This window comes from Balaenoptera acutorostrata, chromosome 17, assembly GCF_949987535.1.
Source record: "Balaenoptera acutorostrata chromosome 17, mBalAcu1.1, whole genome shotgun sequence".
In the NCBI taxonomy this organism is placed as follows: Eukaryota; Metazoa; Chordata; class Mammalia; order Artiodactyla; family Balaenopteridae; genus Balaenoptera; species Balaenoptera acutorostrata.
In genome coordinates this window covers 24,400,312-24,419,304 of record NC_080080.1, presented here as the reverse complement: position 1 = coordinate 24,419,304, position 18,993 = coordinate 24,400,312, and positions in this window count along the sequence as shown.

Genomic DNA, 18,993 nt, shown 5'->3' with positions numbered 1-18,993 from the left:
TAGCCCCTGTCAGCAAAGAATTACCTGGCCCCAAATGTCAGTGGGGCCTGTAAGAAGTCCTTTGTATTACTTTACAGGAGTTGCCAAAACAAAATAGCACAGACTAGGTGGCTTAAACAGCAGAAATGTATTTTCTCACAGCTCTGAAGGCTGGAAGTCCGTGATCATGGTGGCAGCAGGTTTGGGTTCTTCTGAGACCTCTCCCCATGGCTTGCAGATGGTCACCCTGTTGCTGTGTCTTCACATGGTCCTTCCTCTGTGTGAACGCATCCCTGGTGTCTCGTCTCCTTCTTAAAAGAACATCAATCATATTGTATTAGGGCCCTACAGTAATGGTCTTATTTTAACTTAATTACATCTTTCAAGGCCTTTTCTCCAAATACAGTTATATTCTGAGCTACTGGGAGTTGGAACTTCAGTGTATGGATTTTGAAGGAACACCCTTTAGCTCATAATATCTTGTCTAAAACACTGACTGGTCTATATTCAACCTTCAGTCACTATCTCAGTAAACTGTAACTCCTTCCTTTCAGTTATTCAAGGCAAAGGCTTTGGAGTTATCCTTTTGATTTCTACCTCATGTATTTTCTTTTTCTTGTTAAGTTTTGAAAGTATATCCAACATCTGACCACAGGTTTTTCACTGTTACCATCCTCGTCTGAGCCACCATATCAGTTAGCTATTGTTAATAAACCACCAACCACACAACTTCAGTGGCATACATATAACAATAAACATTTATTCTTATAAATTTGCTGGTTGGTTGGTGAAATTCTGCTCTAGGCTGTGATGGCTGGACATTGATGAACAAGTAGGGCTCAGCTTAGTGGGCCAACACTCTGTGTCCCTCATCTTCCTCCTGAGACCTGGGCTCTAACTCAGGCACACTGTTTTAATGGAGATTGCAGACGCATGAAAGAACAAAGGGGAGTTTACAAGATCTCTCAAGGGTTAGGATCAGAATTGGCTAAGCCCCACTTCAAGAGGTGGTACGGTACCCTCCACTCATGATGATGTTGCAGCAGCAAGAGTTTGATGTGGGAAGGAATGAAATATTTTGGCCAAACATTTAATCTATCATAGTAGTAGAAGGAGAGTCATGCCTCTGGTATCTACAGCAGAATTTATACTGGCTAGTTTAGAGTAACTTAACCAACTCAGAAAAAATCATTATTACTAGCAGGATGGTATCTGCTCTTGGCCACAGACCCTACCCAGTGGCTAAGAAAGGGTACGCTTAGCTAAAACCCCCTAAAATGAAGTACGTTACATAGCGGAGGTAAGATTTCTTATGTTACGAAGTGGAAGAAACTTAGTCTCCTTAGGAACCTTATTCTCAGAGTATACAAAGCAGTGAGATGAGTATAATTCAAGTTAAAAAAAAAAAACTGATGAAGATGTTAATAGTTTACTTTGTTGTGTTCTGCAAATAAATCTAGAAAAAATAAAGCTTATAAATATTATATATATATATAAATATGTGTATATTTATATTTAATATTTTGATCATATATATATCGTTTCTCCAATCTCCTTCACTTAATTTATTCACTAGAAAATAATGTGATCAGCTATAAATGACAGATTTTTGTTTTCCATGGTTTTAAAAAATATTATCTTATTGCCTTGTGTTGTTAAATGTTTTTAATGCCTAGTATTTTTATTTCTATACCATTGACACTTTAATTTTATTTTAAACTTCAAATTTCAAAAGCTTATGTGTCTATTGGTTCACACTCATTCTAGGAATATTTTCTAGAGATTTAAATAGCAACTCCCTTCTGAAAGAAGTAAAGGTTTGTTTATTATTGTTTTGATTCAAATGGCATGTATACCATTTTGGAGAACATACTGCTGACAGTATTCATTTTCAACTCATTATCAGTTTTACACAGCCCAGCATGTCAGAGTTGAGTGACTATTTTATAAAGATGTGGCTCTTTTCTTAAGAAGAAATGATAATTGTAAATTCTTAGAATGTAAAAGGCGCCATAATCACTTTATCCCTGGTGTAACATTAATAGAGTTTGTTTAATAAATCAGGTTTATTGCTTGTTATGAGCCTATGATGCTGGGTTGCTTTATACTTGCAATCATATCTGCGTGGTGCAGTTTTACCCCTTGATGGCTGCTAGTTGCAAAGACATGAATAAAGATTAGGTAACAACAAAATCTGGAACATAGGCCAGTTGCTTTAAAATTGTAATTTTATTACCATTAAATTAGCAATTTTGGGATATGTTAAATTTTGACAAGGTTTCCAAAATATAAACCTTATATATCATAAACTATAATTATAGGTTGTTTTAGAGAGAGAGTTCGCATTAGAAAGGTGCAGTATTACTCTGTTATAGTCATTAAAAAAGTGATTTGAATATAAACAATTTACTGAGTGAGGCATGGCTCCAGAAGCCTCCAAAATATATCTTGTCTTCTCTAAACCATCAGTGAAATATCCTAGAGAGGGTTTCAATAAAGATGGTTTGAATCCATCTTAAGTCAGATTCAGGTCTGAATAGCTTCTTAGGCATTTATCTGTTACGTCTGCTCCGGAGGAAATATCACCTCCTGTTGCAGTACTCTCCTTCTCCCTCAGGCTTAGAAATGCTTTGCATAGCTGGTACATGTAGTTACTCCAGCTGCTCCAAAATCCCAGTAAGAAACTTTGCTTTTGTTTCTGGGGAATTTAAAAAATTTACTCATTTCTCTTCACTGAAATGGATGAGAGGTTGGAAAACGAACAGACATCCTCCTTGGATCTACTCTAAATTAAAGAAATTGATAAATACAGACAGGCATATATGTGCACAAGCTTACACACTCACACAAACACACAGATCAAGGGAGAAAATGATTCTTCTTTTATGTCTGCTTAATTTTCACAAAAGTGATGCCAGCCAGGAAACACTTGACATGGATGAATGTTGCAAACACACTCTGTTTCATAACCTCAACCCTTTATTCCATTACTTATATAATATTTATTTGGCACTACTCTGGTGTCAGTCACATGAATCTTGTTGAGTGCCTATAATTCTAAAAGTCGGTTCGTTTTAGTTACTTGTCACAGAAACAGTAGGTGATGCTGACGTTTAAAGTTCCTGTCTCATGATAGGAGTGCACAGACAGCAATGACTGAAATGGAAGGAGGCAGTATTCATGCCTCTGGAGGAATTATCAGATCATCCAGTGTAAAACTTGGAACACCAACATATAGTCTCCAAACTCTCTCTTCTGCAGGCTTGATTTAAACTGCCAATAGTGAAATATTGGCATTCATTGATACAAGCTTTCTGGATTTATCTCTGTTTTCTGGTACAGAAAACAGTCTCAGGTTCACTTGGCTAGAGGGCCTGTCAAGAAGCTCCCTGATAAATGAGTCATACAGTTGGAATGATCTGATGAGAGAAAAGGGAGAGGGAGATTGGAGAAGTGACAGTGATGATTCAACACCCTCTATAAGCCGGATATTTTGCTCATTTGCTATATGTACCATATTATTTAACGGTCATCGCAAACCTATGACAAAAATTTGAATTATAGTTAATAGATAAGTAAACTAAGATCAGTTAACTCATTTTAAGTCATATGTCTTATAAAAGTTAAATCTAAGTCTAATAAATTTGGTCAGATTCTAAAAACAAGACTCCTAGGAAAAGCAAATGTATACATTTTGGATGCATTAATAGTTATGGGAAACTTCCATGAAAAATATTTGCCAAAAAAAGGACAGAAAAGAAAAGAGAGCTTTATATTCTGGTCCTGGCTTGAAGTTCCTTAATCAGCTTAGACAGCACCTATATAAGTGATAAAAGTCAGAAGTGGAGTAAAAACTAAAATTTGGCTTTGAGGAAGATCAATAGCTTAAACATATTTTAAGTTTACATTTTTTTTTCAATTTGTTACGTTAAATTGATTAGCAAATGTAAAAAAGTAATAAAGCAAGGGTAAAAAAGTAATAAACAGAAACCTCCACTAAATAGAGTGTGAAGACCAGAATAGGGGAGTTTTCACACCCTCTGATGATAACAGAGCCCCACTGGAAGAAGAAAGACTCCTTCCCTGGCAAGGACTCAGCCAATGAAAATCTATGGACTCTTTAGTTACTATAGCCCTCCCGACTTCCTTTTCCTCTCTATAAAAGCATTCTCTTTTCCTTGCCATGCGGAGACTTACACTGGCTAGCCATGGTTGCAGACCCCTAATTGCAATTCTCTGCTGATTCCAAATAAATCCATCTTTGCGGGAGCAATAACTGGCAGTCTAGTTGTTTCAGGTTAACACAAGTAAATTATGTGATGTATTACGGACATAGCTTGACCCTAGGGAAGTCAGAAACATGGTCTCATCCCTCAGGGAGTTAACATTCTAGTTTTAGTTAACTATAGTAAATAATATAAAACACTCCATCTTTAACAATATAGAATGGACATCAAACCGCATAATATTTGTTATAGTTTTCTATCCCGGTTGTAACAAATTACCATATATTTAGTGGCATAAAATGACACAAATGTATCATATTATTGTTCTGGAAGACAGAAGTCCAAAATCAGTCTTCAAGATGTTCATAGAGCTTCCTTCTTCTGGAGGCTCTAGGAAAAAAATGTGCCTTTTACAGTTTCTAGAAGGTGCCTGCATTCCCTGGATCATGAACTCTTCTATTTTCAAAGGGCATCACTCCAATCCCTGCTTTTTTTGTCCATCTCCTCTCTCTCTAACATTGCCCTTCGTACCTTCCTCCTGTAAGTACTCTTGTGACAACATTGGGTCCATCTGGACAGTGCAGAATAATCTCCCCATCTCAAGATCTTTAATTTATTCAGGTCACGAAACTTCTTTTGTCATTTAAAGTAAGGTATTCACAGGTTCTAGAGATTAGGACAAGGGCATCTTTGGGGACAGTTATTTTGTCCTTAAATGCTATATAAGTTAGAAGAGGGAAATCAGATAATTCAAAGCACTTTTCACTCCTATAACCTCACGTTTCCAAGTTTTTCAGCTTACAGTGTCTCATCCCTCTAATCATAAAAGCCATTTTAAGTGCACTCTCCCTAGCCAAGTTTTTTTAAGTTGTTCAAATAGATTGTGCTCTTCCTCTGCAAAGGTTTTAAAATTACATTTCCTGGGGCCTAAAGTATTATTAATCTCCCCAATACTTCTGTTGTATAAGAGTTTTCATAAAGTTTTATTTGTGTAATTAGTTTATTTGTATAACTTCCACTTATGCAACTGAAACCTAAACTCTGTGAATGCAGGGATCATGTCTGTCTTGTATTAGAGGTTAAATAAGGGTATGTTTATTCAGTGAATGAATGAATGAGTAAAACAAATAAATAAAACTCTTGCTCACTTGGTATTATGAACTACAAAATGACAGGAATGCACTCAAATTTTAAGAGCTTACTTCAAAGGTATTCCTTTTTTTCTATCATTAAAAGGTAGTCTCACGTTTTTCTAAAGGAGAGACACACTAGAAATTAAAATAAGAAAATGCTATAATACACTCAGCAAAAGTCAATGCTCTGTGTGTCCCCAAGGCAAAGACCTTAAGATTATCTCCCAAAGGTCACACAAATGGCCTTCATTATCTTGGTACATTTGCCAGAATCCTGGATCTTGCCCTGTGGCTTAGAAATTGATTTTGTCAGCATACACAGAGCAAATTCATCTCTCATGAGTGGATTTACATTAAATAAGCATACAAGTCTTATGCCAATATATTAATTTACAGCGAGATATATTGTCACAGATGCTGGAATATTTAAGTCTGCATAAGTAGTCCATTTGCTCCCTCTAAATAGTCCAATATGGAAGGGAGATAACAAAATTTTGCTTGGTTAGCACAGATTCAAGGATGAAAGCAGTTAGTATTAATGAAATTATTATATATTCTTTAGAAGTGTTTAGGACCCCACCTGACTGCAGATCTACTAAATTAGTACACAGTTCTGTCAGACACTGACAGGATGGGTGGACATTGCTAATATTTGTTCTATGAATTTCCTGTCCTGTGCTTATTTGACTGAGTGATATTCCTCTGTTATGTATACCCTTTATATAAATTTACACATTCTTCACTAATATTTAAGTTCTTTTAGGCCTACTAGCCATTTTGTCCCTTTAAGATGGTTTCTATAACTTTGATTTAATCAATTAGATTTTCATTGTTTTTTTCTCTCTAATGCTTATCTTATTTACATCATTCCTAAGTCCTTCAAGAAAGAAAATTGCACACTTTGGTTAAAAACTTCAATTTTTATACAGTCCTTACAATTATTAAACAATTGTGAATGCATTAAAAATAGCTTTTAAAATACTGTAGGGATCATATTCTGAAAAGATAATTTATTGAGATGCCCCAAAATTATTTTTCCAATGTTCTTAAAAATCTATGAAATACCCAATTTGATAGATATTTTACAATGAATAATGTTATCATTTGCTAATAATCTGTGACCTCCATATAAAAATTGCCATCTACTCTTATAGACTCTGTTTACACAGTGAAGAACAAGTAAGTAAGGTCTTTTTTCATGAAGTTTACATTCTATTGGGGGAGGCAGAACATAACACAAACCAATAAACAGGCTAAAAATGTCATGAATAAGTGATTTGATTGAGAATGATCATATGAAAACTATTTTAGATGTTCACTTAGCAAAGGTTTCTCTTCAGAGGTAATGCTTCAGATGAAATAGCCATGAGAGGGTAGCAGCCATGTGGCCATTAGGGCTCAGAAAAAAGAACAACAAAAACCCCAAATATAACAAACCTAGAAAGTGTTTCTAGTGTAACAAACCTAGGAAGATTAGTGAGCAAGGGAAATAATTTTAAGAGAGAAGACAAGAAAAGTAGGCAGGAAACGAATCCTGTCCAGCCTTGCAGGTCAAGGTCAAGACTTTGGCTTTTAATCTCAGTGTCATAGAAAGTCACCGGAAGCCTTCAGAATGAAGAGTGAAACGATATGATTTGTATTTTTTAGAAGATGGCTTTGCCTGCTGTCTGGAGAATGGATTATAGAAAAGCAAGAGCTAAACTAATGAGTCCTTTTGGGAGGTTACTGCCACCATCCAGATGACAGAAGAGGAGGATTAGAATTATGGTTGCAGTGGTAGAAGTGGGGAGAAGTGGTCAGGTTTGAAATATCTTTTGCAGCTGGAAAGGACAGGACCACTGGTTAGCTTGTTGTGGAGCCTGAGAGCAAGCACAGGGGCAGGAGTGGTTTGTGGATGGTGTCATTACAGTATCACTCTCCTTTATGTCCCCAAGACTTAAGTGCAGAGTCCATCTGACATCTGAGGGATGGAACAATCTAAGTTACTAGCAATCTAACATTACTTCTGTTCACATGCCTCAAATTGAGATAATCGTTGTTCCGCCCAAATACTCTGCACTTTGGTATTTCTGCTTCTTTCTTTCTTTTTTTAAAAATAAATTTATTTATTTATTTATTTATTTATTTATTTTTGGCTGTGTTGGGTCTTCGTTTCTGTGCGAGGGCTTTCTCTAGTTGCGGCAAGTGGGGGCCACTCTTCATCGCGGTGCGCGGGCCTCTCACTATCACGGCCTCTCTTGTTGCGGAGCACAGGCTCCAGACGCGCAGGCTCAGTAGTTGTGGCTCACGGGCCTAGTTGCTCCGCGGCATGTGGGATCTTCCCAGACCAGGGCTCGAACCCGTGTCCCATGCATTGGCAGGCAGATTCTCAACCACTGCGCCACCAGGGAAGCCCTCTGCTTCTTTCTAATGCACTTCACTCTGCCTAGAAGGATCTTGCTATTCATCCCTGCCTCTCAAAACTCTATTCATTCTTTAAAAATTCAAACAAGTGCTAACTCTTATCAAAACTTTTCTGAACCCTATAATTGGTATCTTTCTCTTTAGAATACCCAGGAACTTGACTGATAACAACTCTTAAATTATTAATAGTACAATGCATTGGAGTTATTTGAGCAATCATCTCTTCTATTATCTACTCAGGAGAATGAGTATTGCTTTGCATTTTTATACTTTATATTTTTGTACATTATAATAACCATTCTTTTTATATCCTGGATATTCAGAAAAAGTAGGATAAGTAAAATAGAAGTCCACAATCATTTCAGAGTTAGTCTCACTATTTTGGCAAAAACTAAAATTTTAAACTGGCTTAATAGCACACTGTAATTCATTTTTGTATAATAAGACCAATTACAAAGAATTTGTTTTGTTTTTAATTCAGTTATAACTGAGGGAGCTGTCAGAAGAATTTGCCTCTCATCAGAGGCAGCCCACGCCCAATTAAATTTAAATAGGAGGAACAGGGCCGGCCACAGTAGGGTAAGAAAGCATAGCCATCATACATGAATTAGAGCCAACTCTGAAAGGTCTTTCCAGCTCCAGAGCTTTCTGTGGGGTTGGTGTTTTACACCCTAACCACTGTCCAATTTCTATCTGGACTGTCCTGTTTCTCATAGTCTCTTACAGGTATTGTTACTAAGTATGCTTCTAATAAATCTTCTGTGCATGAGTCTTTGCCTCAGAGTCTGTTCAATAGCGAGCATGACCTCAGATACAAATAAATCTAAGTAAAATGAAAGAAGCAAAACCTTTGAGGCAAAATAGTTATCACAAATTAAAACCTGCAGCTTCATAAACATTACATTTATGAACATTAAATTAAGTCCACTCAGAACAAATGACTTTAGAGCAGTGTTTTAGTCAGCTTTTGTGGGGTTCTTTTTAGGTTTTCCAAAATTATATATACGTGATTTGTCCTTTATCCTGCTGAATTAGAAAATTCTAACTCATATTTTTATGACGTTATGAACTGTAGCAACAAGCATATGTGGATATCGATATTCTGGTAAAATATAAATGAAGATTTACTTTTTTTTTTAAGTAAACAAGGTATCAAACAAACAATCAAACCTGGAAATGTAGATGTTTCAGATATTAGTAGGGAAAAAATTACTAATTTGAACTTCAGTTGCATTAGCATTTTTCTTTTTAAGTTTGTCCAATCACATGCCATTCGTTTCTCTCTGTAGTGAATGAAGAAAACTCTGAAATGCTGGAAAATTGTCAAGCTCTTGAGTCATTTCCTAAAATACTTGATTTTATGCTTAAAATTAAATGAACTTTCATCCATGAAGTGAAATGTTAAAAATTATTCAAGATCCTGAATCTTTTGTTAAAAAGCAACACTTGAGCAAGGCTCTTTAAAATATAGAAATAGACTTGACTCCCACCAGTATTGCAAAATGATTTTTTTCATCTCATTCCACTTGTCAAAATTTCGTGTAACTACATTTCCACACAACAGAGGACAAACTGAACATTGATAAAGCAGATTGAATTCCCTGCCCCTTTTTTTCTCATAAACCAGAGAAAATTCGCTTCAGTCTCAATGCTTTAATGATAGTCACAATTTTCACTAGATCCTTCAAAGTTGTCCCTCACCTTCTATTCTCTCATAATAAATTATTATAAAGTGGTCTTTGCATTAGCTTTCAGGAAAATTCCTTTTCATCTCTAGTAAGTCTTTATAATGAGGGATATATAGTTGTGCTGTAAGCTCTTTAGTGAATTAGTCAGACTGAAGTGACTAACGAAGTTCCCTGGTGCATATGCCAATCTTAAGATGATGACGATTATTATTTAGAGTGACTTCTAAAACTATATGTTATTATAGTAACTTTGTTTTCTTATATTTATATATACCAATATACTTATTTATATGTTATGTATAATTATATAAATAAATTATGTTTATAAGGTATATTTATATATACTTATCAATATATAAATATAACATTTTAATATTTACATCTTATTCCTATTGCATAGAGTGACTTCTAAAGCTATGCATTATTGGTGGAAATGTAAAAAATTTAGTGTCTTTCAGAAAATTAACTTGAAAGTAATTTTTTAAACACTAAAAATATTTCTTCTACTTAACAATTTTATGGAAGAATTTAATCAAAGGAGATTTAAGACATGGAAAGAAAGATTTGTGAACAAACATTGATTTAATAATACTAGAATGGGGCTGAATAAAATATGTCAATGTGATAAAATATTCAACCATTAGCTATTGTACAGGAATAATTATAATAACATGAGATAAAGATTCATGAAACATGGACACCAAGATACAAAATTATTCATACTTGTATGCAGTCTAATGGAAATGGATATAGGAATGTTTGTGTATGTGTGTGTATCTGGGTGTGTGTTTAGTTGCTGGTTTTCTTTTTCTTTCCACTGTTATATAACATTTCACGATGAATGTGGTTTACATCTATTATGTAAAACAGTAACACTAAAAGTTCTGTTTTATCAAGAGAAAGACTTGCTGGTTTCAGAGCACATTGAAGATTAGGGGAAATTTTTTTGAAAACTGGGGAGTGCCTAGTATGGGGATAGAATAGAATAGGAGAGAGAAACATTCTCCAAAAAGATGCACTAAGAGCAGTGATATGGACAGAGTTAGACTAAGAGGGTTATTGATTGTGCTTGTTTTCTTTTTGTTGTAGTTGTTGTTTTCTAAAGGCATATACGTACATACATATATATATATATATAAAACAAATGGATTCAAAAACATTGTAATTTGGGTGTTTATTTTATATTTAAACTCAAGTTAGCCAGATTATTTTCAGATTAGAGAAGTTATCATTTGAACAAAAAATCTAAACTAAATAACTAGTGAACAAAAGTGTGTGTGTGTATATGTATATACGTGTGTGTATATATACATATAAATTGTGTTTCAAGGAATTGGCTTACACGATTGTGGGGGCTAGCTAGGTGAACTGGAAACTCTCAGGTAGAGGAGCTGAAGCTTCAGTCCACAGGCAGAATGTCTTCTTAATCAGGAAAACCTCGGTTCTGTTTTTAAAGCCTTTCAACTGCCTGGATCAGGCCCATCCAGATTATGGAGGACTCGAAGTCATCTGATTGTAGATGTTGATCAATTTTGCAAAACACCTTCATAGCAACACCTAGGTTAGTATTTGATTAAATAACAGGGAACTAAAATCTAGCCAAGTTGATACATAAACCTGACCATCACAAGTACTGTGAAACATGAAATAGTGCACTTGAAAAGCAAGAATAGTAGGAAATGCTAATATTGACCTACCTTGCTTGATAAAAATACACAAACCAAAACATTTTGGTTATATGCAAGCAGGTAGAAAATTCACATTTCAAGGCTATAATTAGAATTTTTATCTCTAATAAATTGGCAAATCTGTCTTTTCCAAAACTATAACTTCAAAATATCACTTTTTAAATGATCATATTTAGTTTGTTTTGTGGTAGAAAAGTCATTAGGCTTGGAGAGAAAAACAAAAAAAGCTGGAGTCAAATGAAAATATAATAACTTTTTAAGCTCTGTTATAAAAAAGTGATGAATTTAACTGTGGTTAGGTGAAATTTTGTATATATATATATATATATATATATATATATATATATATGCATATTTTAAAATTTTAAATTTTTAAATTTTAAATTGAAGAAAACATGTGAAATGCTTTATGTTATTGACCCAAGCACAAAATCCTAAAAGACCAACCAATTTATTTATTAGTCCATATCACAGCATGTAACAGTGAATTTCTGATTTGGTTTAATATATCTTTATTTTGGTTAAATATATCTTTAATATATCTTTAAATAATTGTATTCTGTTCTTAATAACTGGTAATTTGAACTCAGCTGACATTGATTTGGGAGGTAGTAAGTCTTTTGTGGTTTTCTTCAATTTGGGTACTGTAGACTCCTTTAGAGCATATACCGTGTATATAAAGTTATTGCAATTAAAGCTACTACTAATTCATCTAAAGAAATTATATACAAAATATATAAGAAGTGGTTGTTTTAACATGGTTATTGTTGCTAGGCAAGTTACTCCCCTGGGATCTCTATACTCAGTATGTATGTCTCATTTTCTTAAATCTCACAGAGGTGACAGCACACTGAAACACTGTCATGAATATAGTTCATTGATATTAACTATTTTGGTAGCAGTATCTTGAAGCTACATAATGTAGCTTTTTTGTGCGTAGGTTTAGGAGTGAACTACATATTACAAATCTGAGACAAAATGTTCACATATAGCCATAAACAAATACTCATTTATGTCCCAGGATTCCAAATTTAAACTCTCAAAATATCAACCAGCAATTTCTGAAGTACAATAAAAAGGCTGGGGGTGGGGGGCAAGTAGACACAAACACACGCATCAATATTGTATTTAGGTAACATTTTACGCCTTGGGTGAGACGAAAGACAAACTTTTACATTAATCAAAATAAGTCTTAAAATGTAATCAATTGCATAATTTTATTTCCTCTTAGACTATATAAGACATCAGGTCAAATAAATGTGAAAAAGAATGAGTAAGTAGGCTCTGAGCAGCTATCAGGGTGGATCCCAGAGACAGGCATGGGACGCTAAGGCTGCTGCTGCCGCCACCAAGAAGCCTATGTGCAAGCACAGGTCACTATCCACACCTCCCCTCCTGGGAGCCTGTGCAGCCCGCCAATGCCAGGGTCCCGTGACCCAGGGACAACTTTCCCGGGAGAACACATGGCGCACCTCAGACTGTTGAAATGTCACGCCAGCCTCTACAACCGCAGGCTCGCCCCACATTCCATACCCCTCCCTCCCCCAGCCTGAGGGAGCCAGAGACCCCTAATCAGCCGCTACTTTCACCCTGTCCTGTCTGGGCGGGGAACAGACGCCCTCAGGTGACCTACATGCAGAGGTGGGGACAAATCCAAAGCTGAACCCCAGGAGCTGTGCAAACAAAAAAGAGAAAGGGAAATTTCTCCCATAAGCCTCAGGAGCAGTGGATTAAATCTCCACAATAAACTTGATATACCCTGCCCCTGTGGAATACCTGAATAGACAATGAATCATCCCAAAATTGAGGTCGTGGATTTTGGGAGCAACTGTAGACTTGGGGTTTGCTTTCTGCATCTAATTTGTTTCTGGTTTTATGTTTATCTTACTTAGCTTAGTATTTAGAGCTTATTATCATTGGTAGATTTGTTTATTAATTTGGTTGCTATCTTCATATTTTTTAATATATATATTTTTTTCCTTTTTCTCCTTTTGTGAGTGTGTATGTGTATGCTTCGTTTTGTGATTTTGTCTGTATAGCTTTGCTTTTACCATTTGTCCTAGGGTTTTGTCTGTCCTTTTTTTGTTTTGTTTTTTTGTTCTGTTTTTTAGTATAGTTTTGAGCACTTGTTATCATTGGTGGATTTGTTTTTTGTTTTGGTTACTCTCTTCTTTCTTTCTTTCTTTTTTTTAATTACTTTTTTAAATTTTTAATAATATAAATTTTTATTTTTTATTTTAATAATTTTATTTTCTTTTGCTTTCTTTCTTTCTTTCTTTCTTTCTTTCTTTTTCTCCCTTTTCTTCTGGGCCATGTGGCTTACAGGGTCTTGGTGCTCCAGCCAGGTGTCAGGCCCGAGCCTCTGAGGTGGGAGAGTCTCACAGTGTGAGACCTCCTGGCCCCACATAATATCAAATGGCCAAGGCTCTCTCAGAGATCTCCATCTCAATGCGAAGACCCAGTTCCACTCAACGACCAGAAAACTACAGTGCTGGACACCCTATGCCAAACAACTAGCAAGACAGGAACACAACCCCACCCATTAGCAGAGAGGCTGCCTAAAATCATAATAAGTTCACAGACACCCCAAAACACACCACCGGACATGGTCCTGCCCACCAGAAAGACAAGATACAGCCTCATCAACCAGAACACAGGCACCAATCCCCTAGACCAAGAAGCCTACACACCCACTGAACCAGTCTTATCCACTGGGGGCAGACACCAAAAACAACAGTTACTACAAACCGGCAGCTTGCAGAAAGGAGACTCCAAACACAGTAAATTAAGCAAAATGAGAAGACAGAGAAATACACAGCAGATGAAGGAGCAAGGTAAAAACCCACCAGACCAAACAAATGAAGAGGAAATAGGCAGTCTACCTGAAAAAGAATTCAGAGTAATGATAATAAACATGATCCAAAATCTTGGAAATAGAATAGAGAAACTACAAGAAACATTTAACCGGACCTAGAAGAACTAAAGAACAAACAAACAATGATGAACAACACAATAAATGAAATTAAAAATTCTCTAGAAGGAATCAATAGCAGAATAACTGAGGCAGAAGAACGGATAAGTGACCTGGAAGATAAAATAGTGGAAATAACGACCACAGAGCAGAATAAAGGAAAAAAATGAAAAGAATTGAGGACAGTCTCAGAGACTTCTGGGACAACATTAAATGCACCAACATTCGAATTATAGGGGTCCCAGAAGAAGAAGAGAAAAAAAACAGGACTGAGAAAATATTTGAAGAGATTATAGTTGAAAACTTCCCTGATATGGGAAAGGAAATAGTCAATCAAGTCCAGGAAGCACAGAGAGTCCCATACAGGATAAATCCAAGGAGAAACATTCCAAGACACATAATAATTGAACTATCAAAAATTAAATACAAAGAAAAATATTAAAAACAGCAAGGGGAAAGCAAAACATAACATACAAGGGAATCCCCATAAGGTTAAGAGCTGATCTTTCAGCAGAAACTCTGCAAGCCAGAAGGGAGTGATGGGACATATTTAAAGTGACAAAAGAGAAAAACCTACAACCAAGATTACTCTACCCAGCCAGGATCTCATTCAGATTTGACAGAGAAATTAAAACCTCTACAGACAAGCAAAAGCTGAGAGAATTCAGCACCACAAACCAGCTATACAACAAATGCTAAAGGAAATTCTCTAGGCAGGAAACACAAGAGAAGGAAAAGACCTACAATAACAAACCCAAAGCAATTAAGAAAATGATAATAGGAACACATATGTTGATAACTACCTTAAATGTAAATGGATTAAACGCTCCAACCAGAAGACATAGACTGGCTGAATGGATACAAAGAAAAGACCCTGTATGTATGCTGTCTACAAGACACCCACTTCAGACCTAAGGACACATACAGACTGAAAGTGAGGGGATGGAAAAAGATATTCCGTGAAAATGGAAATCAAAAGGAAGTTGGAGTAGCAATTCTCATGTCAGACAAAATAGACTTTAAAACAAAGACTACTACAAGAGACAAAGAAGGACACTACATAATGATCAAGGGATCAATCCAAGAAGATATAACAATTGTAAATATTTATGCACGCAACATAGGAGCACCTCAATACATAAGGCAAATGCTAACAGCCATAAAAGGGGAAATCAACGGTAAAACAATCATAGTAGGGGACTTTAACACCCCACTTTCACCAATGGATAGATATCCAAAATGAAAATAAATAAGGAAACACAAGCTTTAAATGATAAATTAAACAAGATGGACTTAATTGATATTTATAGGACATTCCATCTAAAAAGAGCAGAACAGAATACACTTTCTTCTCAAGTGCTCATGGAACATTCTCCAGGATAGATCATATCTTGGGTCACAGATCAAGCCTTGGTAAATTTAAGAAAATTGCAATCATATCAAGTATCTTTTCTGACCACAATGCTATGAGACTAGATATCAGTTACAGGAAAAATACTATGAGAATTACAAACACATGGATGGTAAACAATAAACTACTAAATAACCAAGAGATGACTGAAGAAATCAAAGAGGAAATGAAAAAAATACTGAGAAAAATGGCAATGAAAACACGACAACCCAAAACCTATGGGATGCAGCAAAAGCAGTTCTAGGAGGGAAATTTATAGCAATACAATCCTACCTCAAGAAACAAGCAACATCTCAAATAAATGACCTAACCTTACACCTAAACCAATTAAGAAAGAAGAACAAAAAAAGCCCAAAGTTAGCAGAAGGAAGGAAATCATAAACATGAGATCAGAAATAAATGAAAAAGAAATGAAGGAAATAATAGCTAAGTTCAATAAAACTAAAAGCTTGTTCTGGGGCTTCCCTGGTGGCGCAGTGGTTGAGAATCTGCCTGCCAATGCAGGGGACGTGGGTTCGAGCCCTGGTCTGGGAAGATTCCACATGCCATGGAGCGGCTGGGCCCGTGAGCCACAATTGCTGAGCCTGTGCGTCTGGAGCCTGTGCTCCTCAACAAGAGAGGCTGTGATAGTGAGAGGCCTGCGCACCGTGATGAAGAGTGGCCCCTGCTTGCCACAGCTAGAGAAAGCCCTCGCATAGAAACGAAGACCCAACACAGCCATGAATAGATAAATAAATAATAAATAAATAAAATTTTTTTAAAAAAGCTTGTTCTTTGAAAAGATAAACAAAATTGATAAACCACTAGCCAGATTCATCAAGAAAAAAAGGAAGACGACTCAAATCAATAGAATTAGAAATGAAAAAGAAGTAACAACTGACACTGCAGAAATACAAAGGATCATGAGAGATTACTACAAGCAACTATATGTCAAAAAAATGGAAAACCTGGAAGAAATGGACACATTCTTAGAAAAGCACAACTTCTGAGACTGAATGAGGAAGAAATAGAAAATAGGAAAAGACCAATCACAAGCACTGAAATTGAAACTGTGATTAAAAATCTTCCAACAAACAAAAGCCCAGGACCAGATGGCTTCACAGGTGAATTCTATCAAACATTTAGAGAAGACCTAACACCTATCTTTCTCAAACTCTTCCAAAATATAGCAGAGGGAGGAACACTGCCAAACTCATTCTACGAGGCCACCATCACCCTGATACCAAAACAAGACAAAGATGTTACAAAAAAACTACAGGCCAATATCACTGATGAACATAGATGCAAAAATCCTCAACAAAATACTAGCAAACAGAATCCAACAGCACATTAAAAGGATCATACACCATGATCAAGTGGGGTTTATCCCAGGAATCCAAGCATTCTTCAATATATGCAAATCAATCGATGTGATAAACCATATTAAAAAATTGAGAAAAACCATATGATCATCTCAGTAGATGGAGAAAAATCTTTTGACAAAATTCAACATGCATTTATGATAAAAACTCTCCAGAAAGTAGGCATAGAGGGAACTTACCCCAATATACTAAAGGCCACATATGACAAACCCACAGCCAACATCTTTCTCAATGGTGAAAAAGTGAAACTCTTTCCTCTGAGATCAGGAACAAGACAAGGTTGTCCACTCTCACCACTATTATTCAATATAGTTTTGGAAGTTTTAGCCACAGCAAACAGAGAAGAAAAAGGAATAAAAGGAATCCAAATCGGAAAAGAAGTAAAAGTGTCACTGTTTGCAGATGACGTGATACTATACATAAAGAATCGCAAAGATGCTACCAGAAAACTACTAGAGCTAATCAATGAATTGGGTAAAGTAACAGGATATAAAATTAATGCACAGAATTCTCTTGCATTCCTATACACTAATGATGAAAAATCTGACACAGAAATTAATGACATACTCCCATTTACCACTGCAACAAAACGAATAAAATACCTAGGAATAAATCTACCTAAGGAGACAAAAGACCTATATGCAGAAAAAGATACAACACTGATGAAAGAATTAAAGATGATAAAAACAGATGTAGAGATATACCATGTTCTTGGATTAGAAGAATCAATATTGTGAAAATGGCTATACTACCCAAAGCTATCTACAGATTCAGTGCAATCCCTATCAAATTACCTATGGCATTTTTTATAGAACTAGAACAAGAAATCTTGAAATTTGTATAGAGACACAAAAAACCCCGAATAGCCAAAGCAGTCTTGAGGGAAAAAAACGGAGCTGGAGGAATCAGACTCCCTGACTTCAGACTATACTACAAAGCTACAGTAATCAAGACAGTATGGTACTGGCACAAAAACAGAAATATAGATCAATGGAACAGGATAGAAAGCCCAGAGATAAACCCACACATATATGGTCACCTTATCTTTGATAAAGGGGGCAAGAATATACAATGGAGAAAAGACAGCCACTTCAATAAGTGGTGATAGGAAAACTGGACAACTACATGTAAAGGAATGAAGTTAGAACACTCCCTAACACCATACACAAAAATAAACTCAAAATGGCTTAAAGACCTAAATGTAAGTCCAGACACTATAAAACCCTTAGAGGAAAACATAGACAGAACACTCTGTGACATAAATCACAGCAAGATCCTTTATGACCCAGCTCCTAGAGAAATGGAAATAAAAACGAAAGTAAACAAATGGGACCTAATGAAACTTAAAAGCTTTTCACAGCAAAGGAAACCATAAACAAGACGAAAAGACAACCCTCAGAACGGAAGAAAATATTTGCAAACAAAGCAACTGACAAACATTAATCTCCAGAATATACAGGCAGCTCATGCAGCTCAATATCAAAAAGACAACCCAATCCAAAAATGGACAGAAGACCTATATAGACATTTCTCCAAAGAAGATATACAGATTGCCAACAAACACATGAAAGGATGCTCAACATCACTAATCATTAGAGAAATGCAAATCAAAACCAAATTGAGGTAACTCCTCACACTGGTCAGAATGGCCATCATCAAAAAATCTACAAACATTAAATGCTGGAGAGGGTGTGGAGAAAAGGGAACCCTCTTGCACTGCTAGTGGGAATGTAAATTGATACAGTCACTATGGAGAACAGTATGGAGGTTCCTTAAAAACTAAAACTAGAACTTCCATTTGACACAGCAATCCCACTGCTGGACATATACCCAGAGAAAACCATACTTCAAAAAGACACATGATGGGCTTCCCTGGTGGCGCAGTGGTTGAGAATCTGCCTGCTAATGCAGGGGACACGGGTTCGAGCCCTGGTCTGGGAAGATCCCACATGCCACGGAGCAGCTGGGCCCGTGAGCCACAATTGCTGAGCCTGCGCGTCTGGAGCCTGTGCCCCGCGACGGGAGGGGCCGCGATAGAGAAAGGCCCGCGCACCGCGATGAAGAGCGGTCCCCGCACCGCGATGAAGAGTGGCCCCCGCTTGCCGCAACTGGAGAAAGCCCTCGCACGAACCG